Raw genomic sequence first — 20,993 nt, 5'->3', positions numbered from 1 at the left:
GGGGTTTCGGTCACTATCAGATTAGCCCGAGAGGAATGGGTTGGCCTAAGTCATATCATTTCATCACGCTTTCGTCACCTTGACCTTAAGGTGTGAAACCTAGAAAGACTCCATGATGTCCAATTCCAATTCTCAAGTAAACTCATTCGTGGGTTTGTCATTACAATCTGCCTTTGCTCGGTGATCCGAAGGATTCTTCCTACTCCCACGAGTGGTCCGAGTCTGAATAAGATCTCCAATCCACGATCTAACCTCCGATTTGGAAGCTAGATCTATCGTAAACCTTAAAAGTTAAGAAGGTTCTTGAGATCCAATAAATGGATCAAAATAATGTTTTGGAGTTTGATATATTCGGGATGGAGGATCAAATCTATCAAAATGGATTGGCAAAAGGGTAGCTAAGTGATGGTGATGGTGGAACTCAGCTAGGGTTGGTGAAGGTGGATTAATAGAGATGTAAGGAAGGTCGGGGAGTTGTGCAAGGCAAATAAGAGGAGAGAGAAAGTGGGTTGTTTCTAAGGGATGATGAGAGTGACCAGACGGAAGGGAAGGGAGATCGACCAATAATGGTGGTCGGCTGGATTGAGGGAAGTTTGAGAGAGAAGACAAATGAGAAGATTTGATTAATTCTCAATTGTTCAATGATTCCAAAGTGGCTGCTATTCCACATATTTGGAAGCTAGCCATATATCCAAAACTAGTAATTAAACCCTATTAGGAATAACTCCGCCACCGAGCATTTGAACGACATCGTGAAAACATTCCAATGGCTAAAACAGTGCCTTTATATGTGTGAACACAATGTTTGCGTTCTAACGACACTTCCTAGCATTCAATTGCACTAGCCAAAATTCCTTATTTTTCAGTAAACAAGCAAATACTAATACAAAATCAATAATTTAGTCTCCAACCTGGTTCCATGCGGCATCATGCCAAATTGAGACTAGGTCACGTTATCCCCCTTCTGCGATTAGCTCGGGTAAGGCGTGAAAATACTTGATTAATAAAAATATTTTCCAACATTTATTTGTGGTATTGTCAATTAATATATATAAGAGATTTCAAGTTGTTAGGATAACAACAATATACAAATTATTGTAATAATACTTTAAGTGGTTGTAACTAATTAACCAAGTAGTTGTAACTAAGCAACCAAGTGCTAAATAACTTCTAGATTAGTGGAGCAGATCATCATCCTTGACACCCCCTCTCAAGCTATGCGTTGGATTGGTTCGAACACATAGCTTGGATCTGAAAAGTGTAAACAAGAGTCGAGAAAGACTCTCCGTTAATATATCGGCCACTTGTAAGCACGAAGGGAAATACTGAGTGTGAAGAATCTTGGCAGCGACAAGTTCACGCCGAAAGTGGTAGTCAACTGCAATATGCTTAGCACGTTTATGTGCAACTAGATTGAGACATAAAAAAATTGCACTTTTATTGTCACAAAGCAAGATTGGCTTGTGTCGAAAAGAAACTTTTAGATCACGTAGAAGATTAGACAACCAAGTGACTTCGGCGGCAATGATTGCTAAGGCACGATATTTTGATTCACAGCTTGAACGAGATATAGTCGGTTGCTTATTATAACTCCAAGTGTAACAATCGTATTCTAAAAAAAAAATTAAAAAATTTTAAAAAATTAAATTTTTTTATAGACACGATGTGGCCATCTACAATGTGGCCAGCCTCGTGCCCATGTAACTGGGCGCAGCATGGGGTGCCACGCACCCGGCCAGTTGGCCACCGCCAACGCCCCACCGCCTCTCCCTCTCTATAGCTCTCTCTCTCTAACTTGCTTGTTCTCTCTCTCTCTTATCCTCCTCTCCCTCTCTCTCTATCACCTCTCTCTTTCTCTCCTTCTCGCCGTCCCCGTCGTCGCCGCCGTCGCACCCTTCACTGCCTCTCTCTCTATAGCTCTCTCTCTCTCTCTCAATCACCTCTCTCTCTCTCGAGCTCTCTTTCCCTTCTCTCGCCGTAGCCTAGGTGAGCCTCCCTCCCTTCCCTCTTCTTCTTCTTCTTCTTCTTCTTCTTCTTCTTCTTCTTCTTCTTCTTCTTCGTCATGTCTAAATTACTTATGTTATTTAGTTAATCTAAATTAGATTTTTTGTTTAATTTTTCAAGAATAGATATATTTAATAACATGGTTATTAGATAAGTGTAATTAGTGTAATTTCAGTTAATTATAATTATAAATATTTGTACATAAATATATTTTTAACTTTATATATTTTTATTAGATTAATACATGTCTTTATAATTATGTATATATATATATGTACAACTTATTATACATTATTATGCATGTAATATAATAGTAGGCTTACTTAATGTTTATATTACATAATTAAGTAAAGATTATTTTATATGCAACTCTTAATTTGTTTAGTAAGGGTAGTAGTGACAAAATAATTAAAGTATAATAATATGAAATTATATAATATAGGTGCTTGTATTTTAAATTATATTATTGTACATGTAGCTCTTTTAGTATTTTTTTTCAAAAGAGATTGATTATTATATACTTAATATATAATTAGCAAACTATGGTTTTATAAATAAATCTACAATTAGAATAATAACATATTAATATTATTATAATTAAATATATGATATAGATCAAATTATTTAATAAAAACAAAAGAAGAAATTTTAAACCTAATTAATCATCATATGTTACACAAACGAATCCCAATTAGATAAATAACTAACTTTATATTACTCAAACATTTTCAGATCTCAATCCCCTTATTTGAGACCCCGTGGACCTTACTAGTGATTTCTAATGATTGATCGATGGACGTGAGGGATACGTGTATTGGGTCTTCTGATCAGACTGTAAGTAGTCTTATCCCCTAGACGCCATTATTAAATTAGGATATATTATATATTATGTACATGCATGTTTTGGCCTCCAGCATGATTATATGACTTTATCTAGAGATGATTTCAGTCAAGCATATTTTATCATGCATTTGATTAGGTTGATTTGGGATATGAATATATTGGTGATATACATAGATGATTGGAGATGATTATACTATTATGATTTTATACCGAGATGATCTCTAACATGAATGTGCATGTGATAGACTAGCAAGAGTATGCATATACTAGATACATAGTTGAAGTCTGCATTACATCATTTTTCTCTTGGCTTCTTTACCACCTAAATTCCTGAGTTGCATGATCTGTTGCAGTACTGGATATATACATATGATTTGTCATTTAGAAGAAAAACATGAAAAGTGATTGATAGGATAGTTGATAGAAAGCATGAGAATACTTGAGTGGGCGCAAGGGTTAGGGCGTGCCTAGAGATGATTGATTGCTCGACATAGTTGTGATCCTGTTGGCCTTACATTCGAGGTCGTTAGTTTGTGTGTGCAGCAGACATTCGGACACATGTCTTTCACTAGGGCATATGTGGCAAGTTATCCTCATGAGGTTTCTATCATCGAGGAGGGTGCCCGGTCCGGATGGATGTTGATACCTTAGCGGGTGGTAGGTATAGTTATATTTGAGATACTTTTTGCGGGTGGCGGAGTATACTCTAAGCCTTCGGACATGATGTTGAGATCGGGTACCGGGTGTTGACTGTGCATAGTGGTTTAATATGATAATGACATATAGAGCTGACATTGATGACTGAGATGTTGAGAAATGCATATGATTTCATTATCATCTGATTATTTGATTATCGAGTGATCAATATATATCATATATAGTTGCATTTGGTACAATAGCATGGTTATGGTCAGCATGCATCATGTGTTATATTTGATAGAGAATTATGATGATAGTATGACATGATGATCTATTTATTCATTATCGAGGATTATACACTTTTATCAATTATGATACGTTATTTATTTTTCATTTATATATTATTGAGGATGCAATCATATACTCATTCATAATATGATGCTCTTTCTTATTTATATTATTCAGTACATGATTTACTCTCTGTTTGGCATCACTGATTTGGGATAAAGTCTATTCACTAAGCCTTTTGCTCATTATTCTCTTTATTTCTTTTCTAACCCACTCAGATATGTGGTACGTGATAGCAATTTGAGATATCTTGAAAAGATATTTTATAGCGATGATGAGGTGACCTATAGATACGAGATAGTATAAATGATCATTTATATAAAATTGAGTTGTACCAGTATTTGATATTTTATACTCCTTTATATTAGACGATGATTTGTATAATACAGGTCAAATCATAGTGCACTCTTGTATTAGTTGTTTTAGTTGTATCTTGATGGTTTGTCGTAGCCTGTATGGGTCCTACCAAATTTTGTAGTGGTCTATTGTATATTATTGTAGACTTGGATATTCATATGTTAACAGGTTTATTTGGTTAATAGCATGATTTATTTGGTGATGGATTATGTGAGCATAAATATGTTAGCAGGTTTTATTTGATGATGTTATGATTATATATATATATATAGGAGTGTATCTGTGCGTGATGGGCCCTGCCCATCCTGTTGCGTGAGCCGCACGTGCCGTGTGGGCGCTTGGGCATGCATGTGCCTGTGCTGGGCGGGGCCGTTACACCAAGAGACTAGGTTATTGCTGAGATAGACACAATAGCCAGAAATGGAGCGACAAGTATCTAGGCACCCAGCTCAGTCTGCATCAAAATATGTAGTAAACCATTGGGTATAGAAGGATCAAAGAAGAGTCCATATTGTAAAGTCCCTTTAACATAGTGCAAGATCCTTTTGACAGCTTGAAAATGCTCATTAGTTGGAGTTTGCATGTATTGACTTATCGAATTCACTACATGAGCAAGATTTGGGCGGGAAATGGTCAAGTACTGTAAGGCACCAGCTAATGCGCGATAAAGAGTAAGATCAGTGAATGGAGCACCTGTAGAAGACAAATGTTGTGAAACCACCATTGGTGTTTGCACTGGCTTACTATCAAGCAAGTTTACTCTAGCCAAAATGTCATGAGTATACTTAGTTTGACTAAGCAAAAGGCCATGCTGTAAGCAATGTACTTCAAGACCAAGGAAGTAGCTTAACATCCCTACGTCCTTTGTAGCAAATTCTTTATGCAGTTTGCTAATAAATTCATCAAGCAAATTAGTCATTGCTAGTAAGAACAATGTCGTCGACATATAAAAGAAGATAAATAATGCCATTGGTACGAGCGAGAACAAATAAAGATGGATCAGCATGACTGCAGATGAAACCAACTTATAGAAGAAAAGAGCTAAATCTGTGAAACCAAGGTCGAGGAGCTTGCTTTAATTTATAAATAGCCTTCTTTAATCTGCAAACATGAGTCGGCCTAGTCGGATCTGTATATCCGAGGGTTTGCTCCATATAGACTTCCTCTTCCAGTAAATCATTTAAGAGAGCACTTTTAACATCTAATTGACGTAAATGCAACTAATTAGACATAGTTAGAGAGAACAACACGGACAGTAGCTGCTTTGACAATAGGACTAAAGGTATCAGTAAAATCAAAGCCAGGAAGTTGAGTATAACCTTTAGCCACGAGTCAGCCTTGAGCCGTTCAATGGATCCGTCAGGTAAATATTTAACACGAAATACCCATTTGGAGTCAACAATGTTTGTGTTAGAAGGCCAGGGAACAAGATTTCATGTATGATTGGTAGTAAGAGCCCAGATTTCTTCATCCATTGCCGCGACCCAGCTGGCATCTTTACCAGCACTTTGGAATCCCTTTGGTAGCTTGGTTGCTAACAATGAGTAAATCAATTTTGAATCAGGAACATAACAAAGATGAGCATGTTTTGGTTTAAAAATGCCGTCTTTAGAACGAGTAACCATGGAATGGGTATTGCGCGACGACACGATAAGTGCGAAGCTCAGAGGAGATGAAGTAAGTTGTGGTGCAGAAGGTGGATCACCATTTGAAATAGTTGTAGTGGCTTGTTCACTTTGAATCAGAGATGAAGTATGATGTTGCACGTATTCTTTGGACTAAGCCTACACATACTCATTTGATGGGTCAATAGCACAAGGAAGGCAAGGCCCTGTTGAGGACGTGGCAATAGGAGAAAATGGAGCATTATTACGAGGTGATGGCAGTTGGTTCCCAGAAGCTTGAGACATCTAAATTGGCATACACTTGAACTAGAGTGGAGCTTACAGGAGGAAATTTTAATTCATCAAACCTTGCATGTCGAGTGATATACACTTTATTGTGTGTAGGAGAATAGCAATGAAATCCTTTGTGTGACATGTTGTAGCCTAGGAAAATGCAAGGTGCACTATGGGGTGCTAGTTTATTTGAGGCATAATCTCGTAGACAAGGATAAACATGACAACCAAACGGATGGAGTTCATAAGCAGGAGGCTTATCGTACAGAACCTCATAAGGTGAGATACCATTCAAGATCAGTGTAGGCAACCGGTTGATGGTATAGATCGCCATACTGAATGCATCAATCCAAAACTTTAGGGAAACATGAGAATGAAATAGAATCACAAGGCCTATTTCAGTTATGTGTCTATGTTTGCATTTCACTCAACCATTTTGGGATGGAGTGTATGAACATGATATTTGGTGATGTATACCACAAGTCTGTAAGTGGTTTTGAAAGAGATTGCTCCCCCCATCACTTTGAAATTTCTTTCATTTGATTGAAAATTGGTTTTCTACAAATACTTGAAATTGTGAAAAAAATAGAAAAGATATCAGACTTGGATTTCATAGGATATAACCATGAGAAGCAAGAGTAATTGTCAATGAACAAAACATAATAGCTGCAACTAAATGTAGATAAAATAGGAGCTAGACCCCATATATCACTATTAACAAAGCCTAAAACTTCATAATAGCGATGCTTTTTTGAAATAAAAGGAAGTTTATGACTTTTGGCGACTTGACATGAAGCACAAATAGTAGGATTTGGTAACAAGGAAGTAACGTGAAGCAATCCTTTATTATGCAATAAAAAAATAGTAGAATGAGCTACATGGCCAAGACGTGCATGCCACAATTTATAAGAGGCCATCAAGGAATTATTTTTTAGGGCTGAAATAAAAGTTTTGTGACCATGCTCCAATACGTAAAGACCATGCTCACGTCAACCGGTTGCCACCACTTTTCCTATTTGATGGTTCTGCACAATGAATTTATCATTAGTAAAATTAATTGATAAGGGAAAAGTAAATGTTAATTTATTGATAGATAAAAGATTTTTTGTGAGAAGAAGAACAACCAAAACATCTAAAAGTTTAAGAGAAGGTGTGGGGGAGAAAGTACAAATATAAGTTACTGGAATGGTAGCTCCATTTCCTACTATTATGCTATCCTTACTAGTGTATGTGTCAACTTTGGTGAGTTGAGCCGCATTAGGAGTCATATTTGCTGAGGCTCCTGTATCAAGATACTAATTAGACTCAGATCCATCAGTAATAGAACAATTGTTAAAGGCTTCAGCAATGTTTGCAAAGGGATTTGCCTGAGCATAGCGATTTCTACATCAGTTAGCAGTATGGCCTTCAATATTGCAAATCTGGCAATGAGGGGTGTGGTGACCTTGACCTCGACCAGATTGTCGACCTCTACCATAAATGAAGAGTTTGTTACCACCACCACATGACTGGCTAGACGATGACCCTTTGGCGGCAGTAAAAGCGATGAAAGGTCCTGCAGGCTGCTCAAGAGACTTGATGAAAATCTCAAAGCTCTTGGCTTTGGGAACAAGATCCTTGAAGGGAGGCAATGGTGTCAATGACATTTAAGTAGTGGAGAAATTACTGAAGTCTAAACCGAGACCACGAAGGTATCAACCATGCCAGTAAGACAGAATATGCGTGAGAAAGGTCAATCCCTTCCCCCCCCCCCCCTTTTTTAGTTAAAAAATGAAAAACTGGCCAAACTTGTCATTGACAGGGCGACCCATAGCAGCTAATTGATCACATAAAGCTTTACTCAGTAATAGTGCGAGTACCTCATTTAAGTAATTGGAGATCATCTTTGAGACGAATCTCACATGTTTTGGACTTGTGACTGAAAGAGTTCTCCAGCACAATCTAGACTTCGTGAGAGGTGAAGAGGCCAGTCACCTTAGCCATAGCTTCTTATGCAAAGGAGAGGAGGATGAGAATATGCTGATCTTGATGCTTCCATTTAGCATATTTTGGGTTTGGAACAATAGTATCATTAGATGGAACAGAGGAATTTGGCATAACGATGGTGCCACTAACGTAGCCAAGAAGATTTTGGCATTGCAACAATGGTGTGATTTGATTTTGCCGGAGAAGAAAATTGGATGAAGAAAGCTTGATTGTGATCATGTGGACCATAGTATTAAAGGAGAGTGTAGTGGAGGAGGTGGTAGTTTCGGATGCCATTTTATCGACAAGGGAGTTTGAATCCAAGAAAAGCTCTAATACCATGAAAATATTTTATCAGTAAAAATATTTTCCACCACCTATCTGGGGTATTGTTGATTAATATATATATATAAGAGATTACAAGTTGTTAGGATGACAACAATATACAAATTATTGTAACAATACTCTAAGTGGTTGTAACCAATTAACCAAGTGGTTGTAACTAAGTAACCAAGTGCTAAACAACTCCTAGATTAGTGGAGCAAATCATCATCGTTGACAAGGCAATGTCGATGGCCGAGTCGTGTTCCACTCGGCCTTTACTGACCGAGACATGGAAAACCAAGTGTACTCAGGTTCCCATAGGTAAGGCTCAGATTGTAATATTATTGTGTGATACTAACTTATGTGATGAGCTTACGACTAAGGTCCTTAGTATGTGATGATGGACAATTAGTTATATTGGCCACCGAATAATAGGCTGGCGAATTACTACAAGGATCTACCCTCTCTTGGAGGTGTTCGTGAGGTCGAGCGTGAGTGTTAATGTGACCTACGAGTGTGGCTTTGCCTGAACCTGAGTTGAAGCCTTAATAGCCTGAAAGGATGTATATATCCTGTTGTATAATATTGACATGACCTATAGGTCGTTGTGAGCTCAAGGTTGAGGACATGATTGTCCGGATTGATGTGTGTCATATTATAGATTGTTAATGCATGTGCACATTAAATGTGATCATGATGAGTGTGTGATATTGATGCATTGATTGTAATTATGAGGAATATATTTATATTTACCATATTATGTATCATTATTTTTTCTACTTTTAGGCTATAAAAGTAAAAACTTGCTGGGATTTATGCTCACTACTTTTCGGTGGAATTATTTTTTAGATTTAATAAGCTTGAGTTCGTGGAGAAATTGACAAAGATTTATTTCTAAATGTTTTAAATTTTTTATTCTTGTAGACTAATCTTGATAGTTTATAGCCTCTACGTGAGCATTTTGTTCTAAGGGTATGGATATGTATTTCGAAGCTTGTTATATCCTATGGTATTATGGGCTTCTTGGCTTTTGCATTATTTGTAAAAATATGGGCTATTCTTTTGTTTATTGTGTTGAAACATTGACTAATAGGTCACGTAGAAATCACGTGGGTTTCACCCACGTAAGGAGCACGTGTATTTGGTGGTGAGTGTTACACAGAGGAGCCATAGGCTCTAAGTAAAGCAAAACAAAAGGGATAACAAAGTGGTTATAGAGAGAAAGGGTTGGGAGAATAGCCTCGTGAGTTGGGGTTCTAATAGTTCTAGTTTCACCTAAATCGGAGATCTGGATGAAAAGATATAAATAAAACAGTGAACTAAGGTTAGAATAGGGTAGAACGATAAATCACCCGACGTTGCAGCAATCGTCAAATAGTGGCGAATGGTCAAGGGTAATGGTGGACGGTCATATAGTAGGGTGGCTGCTGGAGGAAAGTGGTGACTAGGGTTTGGATGCTTGGAAGGGTTCTATAGTTATGATCTACTCCTATAAAAATAAAAACGATTTAGCTACTTCAATTAAAATGATAAATGCGATAATAAGAAAATAACTAAACTGATAAGTTAAGGAACTTCCTCTTCAATATCCGGTTTAGTTGTAGGAAGCAGTCCGCATAATCGTAGAAAAATATTCACCAAATATTTTCTCGTAGTCAGAAAATTACAAAACTAAAGGTGATTGATCCGTAACTTCCTGATCTATGTTTTTGGTATTTACACCCTTCATAGATTCGAACAACAACTGGGGCAAAAATACACTAGAGTGGGGGTGATAGTGGTGGTGAAGGATGGAGATGATGGTAGGGTTATGGATGATAATAGAGATGAGGATGGATAGTTGATGTAGTTTAAGAGATAAGGATGAAGGGTGAGAAGTGGCCAAGATCCCAAGGAGGGGGAGAACTCGATAAATGAGGGATATTAGAAGATAGATAAGACCTTGCCAACAGTAGAGGTGGCTAGTTGGTGAAGAGAGAGGAGGGAGAATATGGTAGAGAGACTAAAGAGAAGATAGAGAAAGATAAAAACTAATATTCATTAATTATAATGATTTTGGCTGTCATCCACATCTTTATAAAGGCTAGCCAACAAGCCAAAATAATTATTAACCCTTGTTAGTTTTTTAATTGTTGGCAATTGTGTACAAAATATTCTAAGTGTATTTTTACATGTATATGAGCTTTATACAAGTCTAGAATATCTCTCGTTTGAAGAATTGCAAGATTATTGAAGAAAAGCTGTTGAGTTCACACCGCGTTCACAAACGCGTTCGAACGCGGGTATTGCGTTCACACAGACCGAGAGCAGCGTTCACAAACGAGTTCAAACGCGGGTATTGTTCACATAGACCGAGAGCAGCGTTCACAAACGAGTTCGAACGCAACCTGAAGAATTCAAGCTATCGCGTTCGAACGCACTTGGGCCCGTTCGAACGCACCTGAGATTAAGTTAGGCCGTTCGAACGCACCCGGGCCGCGTTCGAACGCAACTATGAAGTTTGCAATTTCTTGGACTTTCGTGAGTATGGATAAGACTCGGATTTGGCTCTATCTTGAATATCATATATAAGGATTGTGTTGCCCTAACTCTAGGGTAGTTGAAGAAGCATTATTGAAGGAGACTTCTTGAGGCTACATCGGTTCTTCAACGAACAAGGTTATACTTATCTACAAGAATTTAATCTTTCATCTTAAGGGCTATCTAGATGAAAGATCAATCTCGAGAGCTACTGAGATTGGACTTCAATCACAAGAAGCAGTGAATCGTGGGTTCTAGCGATCAAGACTGAGAGGAACAAAGTCGTTTGGATCGACGGGTTGTTTTGTGAGTCAGTCTTGTAACTGCTACTATCATAGTGATTGGTTTTGATCCGAGTTTGGATCTGTGGTTTTTTTCCCGTTTTGAGTTTTTCCACGTTAAAATCTTGGCGTTCATCTCTGCTTTCGTTCTTAATATTTCTTCGGACTTTTACTTAAATGAACGATCGATATCATTGCCTAGTGTTTAGATACATACGTGTGTCTAGGGTAGTTCTCCTCCGGATCTAGCATCTTTCGGCCGAATCTTTGAGATTTTCTTCACTTTTTGCGAGGTATGATCATTCATCAATTTTCTTATTTTTTATTCAATTAAGTCTCTTGATCTTGATTGATTTTGTGCGGTTTCGAGTTTTGATCACGTTAAAGTTAATATCTTGATGTTTCTTGTGCAATTGAATGTGATATCTTAGCGTTTTCAAGTGAAAGATGGGTTTCATTTAGGGCCTTCATGGTTTCTAAAAACCATACTTCATCGTCAGTTCCCTCCGAGTTCGTAGTCTTTGGCATTTGTGTCAAAAAGGGGGAGAGTGTCTAGTGTGTAGTGTGTGCTGTGAGTTTAAAGTTTAGGAGTTTTCTGGTGTAGGGAGAGTGTTGGCATAGGGGGAGTTTATTAGAGTCTTTATATCCTTGTTTATAATTTTGCTTAAAGTAACTCTGAACTTTGTCTGCTTAAGTTAGGCTGTTCGAACGCAGCTATGAAGTTTGCAATTTCTTGGACTTTCGTGAGTACGGTAAGACTCGGATTTGGCTCTATCTTGAAGATCATGAGTACGGATAAGACTCGGATTTGGCTCTATCTTGAATATCATATATAAGGATTGTGTTGCCCTAACTCTAGGGTAGTTGAAGAAGCATTATTGAAGTAGACTTCTTGAGGCTACATCGGTTCTTCAACGAACAAGGTTCTACTCATCTACAAGAATTTAATCTTTTGTCTTAAAGGCTATCTAGATGAAAGATTAATCTCGAGGGCTACTGAGATTGGACTTCAATCACAAGAAGCAGTGAATCGTGGGTTCTAGCGATCAAGACTGAGAGGAACAAAGTCGTTTGGATCGACGGGTTGTTTTGTGAGTCAGTCTTGTAACTGCTACTATCATAGTGATTGGTTTTGATCCGAGTTTGGATCCGTGATTTTTTCCCCGTTTTGGGTTTTTCCACGTTAAAATCTTGGCGTTCATCTCTGCTTTCGTTCTTAATATTTCTTCGGACTTTTACTTAAGTGAACGAGCGATATCATTGCCTAGTGTTTAAATACATACGTGTGTTTTTTTTTCAACCCTAATACTGGTGGACTCTCCCCGATTATATTCGAACAGGGTTGACCACGTTCGAATGCACAAAAGACGTTCTCTATGGATACGAATTGATGTAGGCATTCGCACGTGGGCGTTCATACACCGCTGTCCCAAATTTGCGTGTAATCCTCCTACAAAAGTCTGCCCAACTGGTATATTTCCCTCCTCGAATGGCCGATCTATACTAATGCAATGCCGTTCCTTGGAGGTAAAAGTTTGCCATCGGTACCTTTGCGTCCTTTGTTGTCCCTTGACAATTAAAGTATTGGTCCACTTGAAACACTCAATTCGTCGGATCATCGCCTTGGAACTTTGGAAAGTCCAAGCGTGTGGTTCTCCCCTGAATAACATTATTGGGTTTGCGAAAGATCCTTGGTTTAGGTCTGAACTGCTTTGCTTGTTGCTCTCCTTCTCTGAATCCTCGAACACGCCCATCACTATCTCCGAAGGGATCAACATCATCATCTAAATGCTAATCTTCTTTATCGATGAAGCGCACCGGTGTCGCGCACCTCTAAGGTTCCACCACCTCCAGCCTTGGGTTGTGTATCAGAGGTGGGGGATGATGTGAATGAATACGTAAAAGTGGCTCATTCACATTAACATATCATACCTAGACCTGTGGGGCGTTGGTTCGATGTGGTTCCACCACTGGTCATTCTTGAGGCATTGATCTTCGTCGAGGAGATGACGAAGCCGATCGGTTTATGACATATTCTTTTAAGGCATTATGATCATTCTGCATTGCGTCCACCTTATGCAGCAATATTTGGAACATGCCATTGAGTTCATCCCCTAAGCCCATGTTCACACCCATGGACGTTGGTTGACTCGGTCCTACCGAGGTCATACTAAGAGAATCGACCGCATGGTTAGGGTTTTCGTGAGTTGAGTCTTCCCTTATCGGTGTGCTCTCTATTGATCTCTTTGATGAGGCCATCTTCCTTGTCTCTACCATCAATGGAGGTTCGAGGTTCGCCGGGCTTTGATACCAATGATAAGTTAAGGAACTTTCTCCTCAATATCTAGTTCAGTTGTAGGAAGCAGGCTGCGTAACTAAAGGAAAATAATCACCAAATATTTTTCTATAGTCAGAAAATTACGAAACTAAGAGTGGTCAATCCACAATTTCTTATCTACATTTTTAGTATTTATGCCCTTCGTAGATTCGTACTACAACTAGGATAAAAATACGCTAGAGTCGGGGTGATGGTGGTGGTGACTAGTGGAGATGATGGTAAGGTTATGTATTATAATAGAGATGAGGGTGGATAGTTGATGCAGTTTAAGAGATAGGGATAAAAGTGGAGAAGTGGCCGAGATCCCAAGGAGGAGGGAGGACTCGATAGACGAGGGAGATTAGAAGATAGATAAGACCTTGCCAACGGTAGAGGTAGCTAGTTGGTGAAAAAGGAGGAGGGAGATTAGGATAGAGAGACTAGAGAGAGGATAGAGGAAGATAAAAGCCAATATTCATTAATTATGATAATTTTGGTTGCCATCCATACCTTTATAGTACTAGCCAACAAGCCAAAATAACAATTATTAACCCTAATACTGATGGACTCTCGTGGATCGCATTCGAATGGGGTCGACCGCATTCGAACGCACAAAAGACGTTCTCTATGGATGCGAACTGATGCAGGCGTTCGAACACGCCTGATCGTGTTTGAATGTCCACTTTGCTTTCTCTATTTTTATGAACTTATGAAGGCATTCGCAAAGGCGTCCGAACGCGCCCCCTTCCACGTTCAAACACGACCTACAGAAAGTTTATTTTTAAAAATAAATAAATAACTAATGCAATAAAAAAAAGACTCTAACAAGGTATATCATAAATTCAATTAATTGTCAATGCTTGGATTCTTGGATGCTTGATGAATAAAGCCCAACCCCTCTATATATAGAGATCAGGTACAATGAGTCCTATTTAGACTTAGTCCTAAAGACTTATACAACTCGAACTAGGACTTACCTTAGAGGCTTATATAAACTTGCTTTAATGGCTCACATAACTTAATTGAAGTTGTCTTAGTAGTTTACATGACTTAACTAGACTTACCTTAAAGACTTACATAAGCATGAATCAATTAAAATATAAATAGACTTGATCTATCGAGCCCAATGTCCTCATGATACAATCCGATCTGTCCCGATTAGTATCATTTATTCTTGCTAAACTTCGTTTAGGCTAGAAAAGCCAAGTTGTCACCTGACCTGAGGATATTTTTTTGCTCTCTGATTTGTCAAGATTCCTCTACAATCTCAACAATTCTTGGATAAAATTTTCATTTCTTATCCTGCAATGTTTTTGGCCTCACTCTTCTGGCCATAGTTTCATACTAAGGAGTGACATGACCTCTAGTTGAGTGGGAGATGTAGGTTGGCTTCCTTGGCTTAAGAGGAATGGTGTTCTTCATGCTAAACGGTTAGGGTGGATGAGGAACTCTTGGGAGCAGAAGATAGCTCAGATTGGGCTTCTTCTTTTGCTTGGTGAGGGAAGGGATGTCTCTTTGATAGGTGGTGGTGAGGCTAGCGGGATCAGCTTAAGGTGGTGGGAGGTTCTAATTGGGGTACTATTTGTGTGTGGAGAGATGGCTTGTGGGGTGTAGCAATTTGGGGGATGGGTTAAGGTTATGTTTGTGGCAATGTCGTTTAGGGTTTGCATGATTTTGACGTGGATAGGGTAAGCTATAGTAGGGGTGCTCGAGTAATTGGTTTTGGTGGATTGAGCTAGGAGTTTGGCGATTGGCTATATGGGTTACATGTTGATTGAGATAGGTGTATTGATGATTTCAACTAGTATATTGTAGGCTTGTCTGCACTCTAACACATCTGGACCTGTCAACTTGTTACAAACTAGATCAAGACTGATTTGAACATAATAAATTAAGAAAACTTTTGTGGTGCTAGCCTTATGAGTTATGAATCTAATGGTTTTGGTTTAATGTAAATTGGAGGTCGAAATGAAAAGATAAAAATAAAATAGTGAATCAAGATCAGAATGGGGCATAGCGGTAAACATCCGACCTTGTGGCGGTCGTCAAATGGTGGGACGGCCAAGCATGGTGTGTAACGCCCCCGCCCGGCAAGGGCACGTGCTCGCCCACGCGTCCACACGGCACGTGCGGTGCACGCGACAAAATGGGCGGGGCCCGTCACGCACAAATACTCTCCTATGCACATATAATCATGACATCATCAAATAAAATCTGCTAACCTATCCATGATCACATAATCCATCACCAAATACATCATACTATCAACCAAAAAAACTTGTTAACATATGAATATCCAAGTCCATAATAATATACACTAGACCACTATATAATCTGGTAGGGCCCACATAGGCCACAACAAACCATCAAGATACAACTAAACAACTGATACACGAGTGCTCTATAATCTGATATATACTATATAAATCATTATCTGATACAATAAGGTACAAATATAACAAACAACGATATAACTCAATATCTAGTTAAACTATCTTCTATACTGTCTCGCATCAATAGTTCACTTCATCATCACTCTAAAATATCTTCTCAAGATATCTCAGGTTGCTAACACGTACCACATATCTAAAGGGTTAGAAAAGAAATAAAGAGAGTCATGAGCAAAAGGCTCAGTGAATAAACCTTACCCCGAATCAGTGATGCCAAACAGAGAGTAAATCATGTACTGAATAATATGAATCGGAAAGAGCATCATGTTATGAATGAGTATATGAATGTATCCTCAATAATATATAAATGAAAAGCAAATAACATGTCATAACTGATATAAGTATATAATCCTCGAAAATGGGTAAACAAATCTCCATATCATACTATCATCATAACTCTCTCTCTCAAATATGACACATGATGCATGGCGACTATGACCATGTTATGATATCAAATACAACCATATATGATGTATATTGATCACTCGATAATCAGGTAATCAGATGATAATGAAATCATATGCATTTCTCAACATCTTAGTTATCAATGTCATCTCTATATGTCATCATCATACTAGACCACTGTGCACAGTCAACACTCGGTACCCAGTCTCAACATCATGCTCGAAGGCTTAGAGCATACTCTGCCATCCGCAAAGAGTATCTCAAATATAACCATACCTTGCCATCCGCTAAGGGTATCAACATCCATCCAGACCGGGTACCCTTCTAGCTGATAAAAATCTCGTGAGGATAACTCGCCACATATGCCCTCGCGAACGGCATGTGTCCGAATGTCTGCTGCGCACACAGACTAACGACCTCGCGCCCACTTGGGTATCCTCACGCTTTCTATCAACGATCCTATCGATCACATTTTATGCTTTCCTTCTAAATGATAGATCATATGCATATATTCAGTACGATAACAAATCAATGCATCATAGGAATTTAGGTGGAACAGAAAATCAAGAGAAAATGATGCAATGTAGTCTCCAACCATGTAGTCAACACATGCATACTCATGCTAATCTATTACATGTATACCCATGCTACAGATCAACTGGACATAATCTTACAATAGTATAACCATCTCTCATTATCTCTATTTATCATCATCATACTCATATCCAAGATCAGCCTAATCAAATGTATGATAAAAATATGCTCGACTATAATCATCTCTAGATAAAGTCATATAATCATGCAGGAGGCTAAACATGCATGTACATAATATATAATATATCCTAATTTGAGAAAGGGAGCTAGGGGATAAGACTACTCACCCTTGATCAGAAGACAAACCGCGCAACTCTCACGTCCACCAGTCAGATATCAACTCAACGTCAGGGTCCACGGGGTCTCACATAAGAGGGTTCGGGGTCTGAAAATATTTAAGTAGCATGAATTTAGTTGTTCATCTAATTAAAATCCGTTCATGTAATATAAAATGATTTAGTAGGTTTTAGAATTTCTACTTATCTTTATAACTAGCTAGATTTTAAAAATAAAACTATAAATATAGATAAAGAACCTAATTATAATTATATCTTGATTAATTAGAACTATATAATAATTACTTTATAAAATAAATACATAAGCCTAGTATTTTATTTGTTACAAATAATAATGTATAATAGATTATTAGAATTACTTAAAATGTATCTCATAAGAATAATAGTATATAAATAATTATAATTTACATATCTATATATTACTTTAATAGGGATATAAATAATAAATATAAGTATTTCATATATTTATACCTAATTAATCATTAGTTATACAAATTATAATTAATAATAATTATATTGAAGAATATATAATATTATTAAAATAGTTCATGTCTAAATAATCTATTTGCATTAATTAAGAAGAAAAACCTAAATAAATAACATAAATAATATAATAAAATAATAAATAAATTAAATCTGCCATCAGTGCTGGCAGATTGCACTAAATAATCTATTTGCATGAGCAGCTTGCTTAGGCACGAGGCTGGCCACACACGTCGTGCCCAAAAACTTTTATTTATCTTTCTTCTTTTTTTAATATTTTTTTTAAACTTGATTTATTATTTTTCCTTTCTTTCTTTTTGTCTCTTATTTATTTATTTATTTTATACATTATTGTTATTATTATTATTATTTTATTTATTTATTGAGGTTATTATATTATTTATTATTATTGTTATTTATTTATTTTTCTAGGTTGTTACATGGTGAATGGCTGTAAAGATTATGACTAGGGTTTTGAAAGCTTAGAAGAGTTCTATGGTTACGATATACTCTTAGAAAGATAAAGACGATCTAACGGTTACAACAACAAATAAAAAATGAGATAAATAAAATAATTAAACTCAATTCTCAGTCCACGATTATTATCAACACATGATCGCTGATATTTATAAAAGTAAAAAGCCTAGCGGATCAGATCCACATGTGGATTATCTAGTTTATTTGCAATTCAAAATAATAAGATAAAGCTAACTAATTAACTCAAGTTGACTCGACTAACCTAACCCACGTGGTCGGATGGTAACACAACACCATGCTTCCGACACTTTGTCCTTAAGGTGATCAGTAGGCGAGCTGGAACTTCTAGCTCATGTCATGCTCGTGGGCCCACGAGTCTACATGCTAGCGTAATTAGTTGACGTGGGTCCACCGAATCATTCCACTAATCGTCCTCAATCTCCAAGTCATGCTTATGGGTTCCCAACTAGTTCACACAAATTGATTAAACTGAATTGCAAAAATTTAACACGCCCCGAGAGCCTTGAGATACGTGCACTTCATCTCTCCCATAGGATTGTCTTAACCCTAACCTTAGGATTGAAATTATTTTTTGACCTAGGGATGCCGTTGTAGGCTACATACCAAACATCAAATATAACCCTATAGGTAGCTTGGCTTCTAAATACCAACCAATGGTATAGGATAAATGGCTAGATAATCTCATTGCAATTTTGCTTCATTGGGAGCCTCCGTTGACTGAATGGATAAAGATAAACTCTATTAGGTTTATTTGTACTTATGTAATTGGCAGACTATATATCAAAACATAATTTATATTCATGTAATGTGTTCAGATTTTATGTATGAGCATAAGCATGAAGTATGAGATATTTGATAAAAAAATATTGAAGTGGAAGATTAATTGTGAAATCAAAGTATTTAAAACGATTTTAGAATCATTATTGAAATGCTTAAACGGTGTCATGATGGTTGAAGAATTATGAAATTTTACCTAATGACACAAGAATAGGCACTCTGCATTTATTTGTTTAGTTTACCGTTTGAATAGGGCGTTCGAATGCACTCTGTGCTCGTTCAAATGCACATTGCAGCCGTTCACACCGCGTTCACATATATAGATAGCTTGTTTTGGTTATTTGAATGCACTCTCCAAGTGTTCACACATACAGAGGTTCATATTTGGTCGTTAACAATGCGTTCACACTTCTAGTCACCATGTTCGAACACAATCGAGCCGCGTTCAAATTCACCCATGTAATTTGCAATTTTTGAGTTATGTGAGACCTGATTTGACTTCGATTTAGTTTTAGCTCTAAGATATATTTATCTTATCTTTAAGAGAATCTTTGAAGAGATATTTATTTTATCTCTAAGAATTATTTATTTTATCTCTAAAAGATATTTATTTTATCTCTAAGAATATAAAAGGGTTTAATCTAACCCTAAACCCTATTCACATCTAGAATAAAGAGGAATAGGAATAGCAAAACATAATTTGTTATTCCTAAAATGATGGTTATATTCTAAGAATAGCTATTCTTATGTTTACCTAGAATAAGAGTAATTATTATTTTTGATGTAATATAAAGTTAATGAAATGATGGAAAAAATTACTATAGTACCCTTTGATTTGATTTAAAATAAATTGATGGGATAGAATGAGAGAAGTTTATAATATTGTGTGCTGGTACGTATGTAATGCATTATCTTTTGACAAGTAATATTAATTATTATCATAATTTACTTATCTACCAATGTCTCTTACTATGTTAGGAGCATACTTATGCATTGTGTGCTGGTACGTATGTAATACATTATTTTTTGGCAAGCAATATCAATCATTATCATGCTTTACTTATCTACTAGCGCCTATTACTATAGTGGGAGCATACCTATACATTGTGTGCTGGTACGTATATAATGCATTACATTTTGACAAGTAATATCAATCATTACCATACTTTACCTATCTATCAATGCAAATTACTATAGTAGGATCATACCTATGCATTGTGTGCTGGTATATATGTAATATATTACATTTTGGCAAACAATATCAATCATTACCATACTTTATCTATCTATTAGCACTCATTACTATGGTGGGAACGTACCTACGTATTATTTATATAATGCATTAAAATATTAGTTGATTTATATTAATTTTTTGTTACATTTAATCCTACATATTTTATAGTCAAAAATAATATGTTATATTTTAAATATTATTATATTTAATAGTAAAACTATTAAAATTTTTATCTTACATGGAACATATATTTTTTAATAATCTTTCCAAAATGAAATTACTAATAATATTAAATTTTATATACTTTCATATGTTTTATTTTAGCTTAAAACATGAGATTCTTAATAATATTATATTATTTTTTCCTAAATTTTCTATCTTATTATTTTGTTAAAAAGATTAAATTAGATTAATACATAGTTTAAATAGTAAATATATTATTTTATCTATGGGTTAATATTTAATTTGATAAAATATTAGTTTATTCATATTATAAAATAATACGATAATTTATAAAATAATTATTATATCAATTAAATACTATATTATTAAGAATTTTATAATATTTACATTTACAAAATAATATTTAATAATAATACTTTTTAAAATTTGTTTATTTTTATCAAATATTAAATTATTGACATTATTTTGTTTAAATTAATTTTTATTTATTTAGTATAAACTAAAAAAGATATGATAAGAGAGGAGAAAGAGTAGAGAGGAGTGATAAATTATGATAGGATGTTGATAAGATGTTTAA

The 20,993-nt window shown here is 36.3% G+C and overlaps 1 long non-coding RNA gene across 1 annotated transcript; it reads right to left on the bottom strand.

The window, feature by feature from the left end:
• Positions 1–6,892: 6,892 nt before the first annotated feature.
• LOC140775971 (uncharacterized) lies at positions 6,893–8,390 on the bottom strand. The gene is made up of 3 exons (XR_012106828.1): positions 7,457–8,390; positions 7,312–7,371; positions 6,893–7,114 (listed from the first exon to the last, which is right to left on the bottom strand). It is a non-coding gene; the product is annotated as an uncharacterized lncRNA (long non-coding RNA).
• Positions 8,391–20,993: the final 12,603 nt, after the last annotated feature.

The sequence above is a fragment of the Typha angustifolia genome, chromosome 2 (assembly GCF_048772165.1).
Source record: "Typha angustifolia cultivar Huaian chromosome 2, ASM4877216v1, whole genome shotgun sequence".
Classification (NCBI taxonomy): domain Eukaryota; kingdom Viridiplantae; phylum Streptophyta; class Magnoliopsida; order Poales; family Typhaceae; genus Typha; species Typha angustifolia.
The sequence above is the reverse complement of the archived record's forward strand: the minus strand, read 5'-3'. Positions and strand labels throughout refer to the sequence as shown.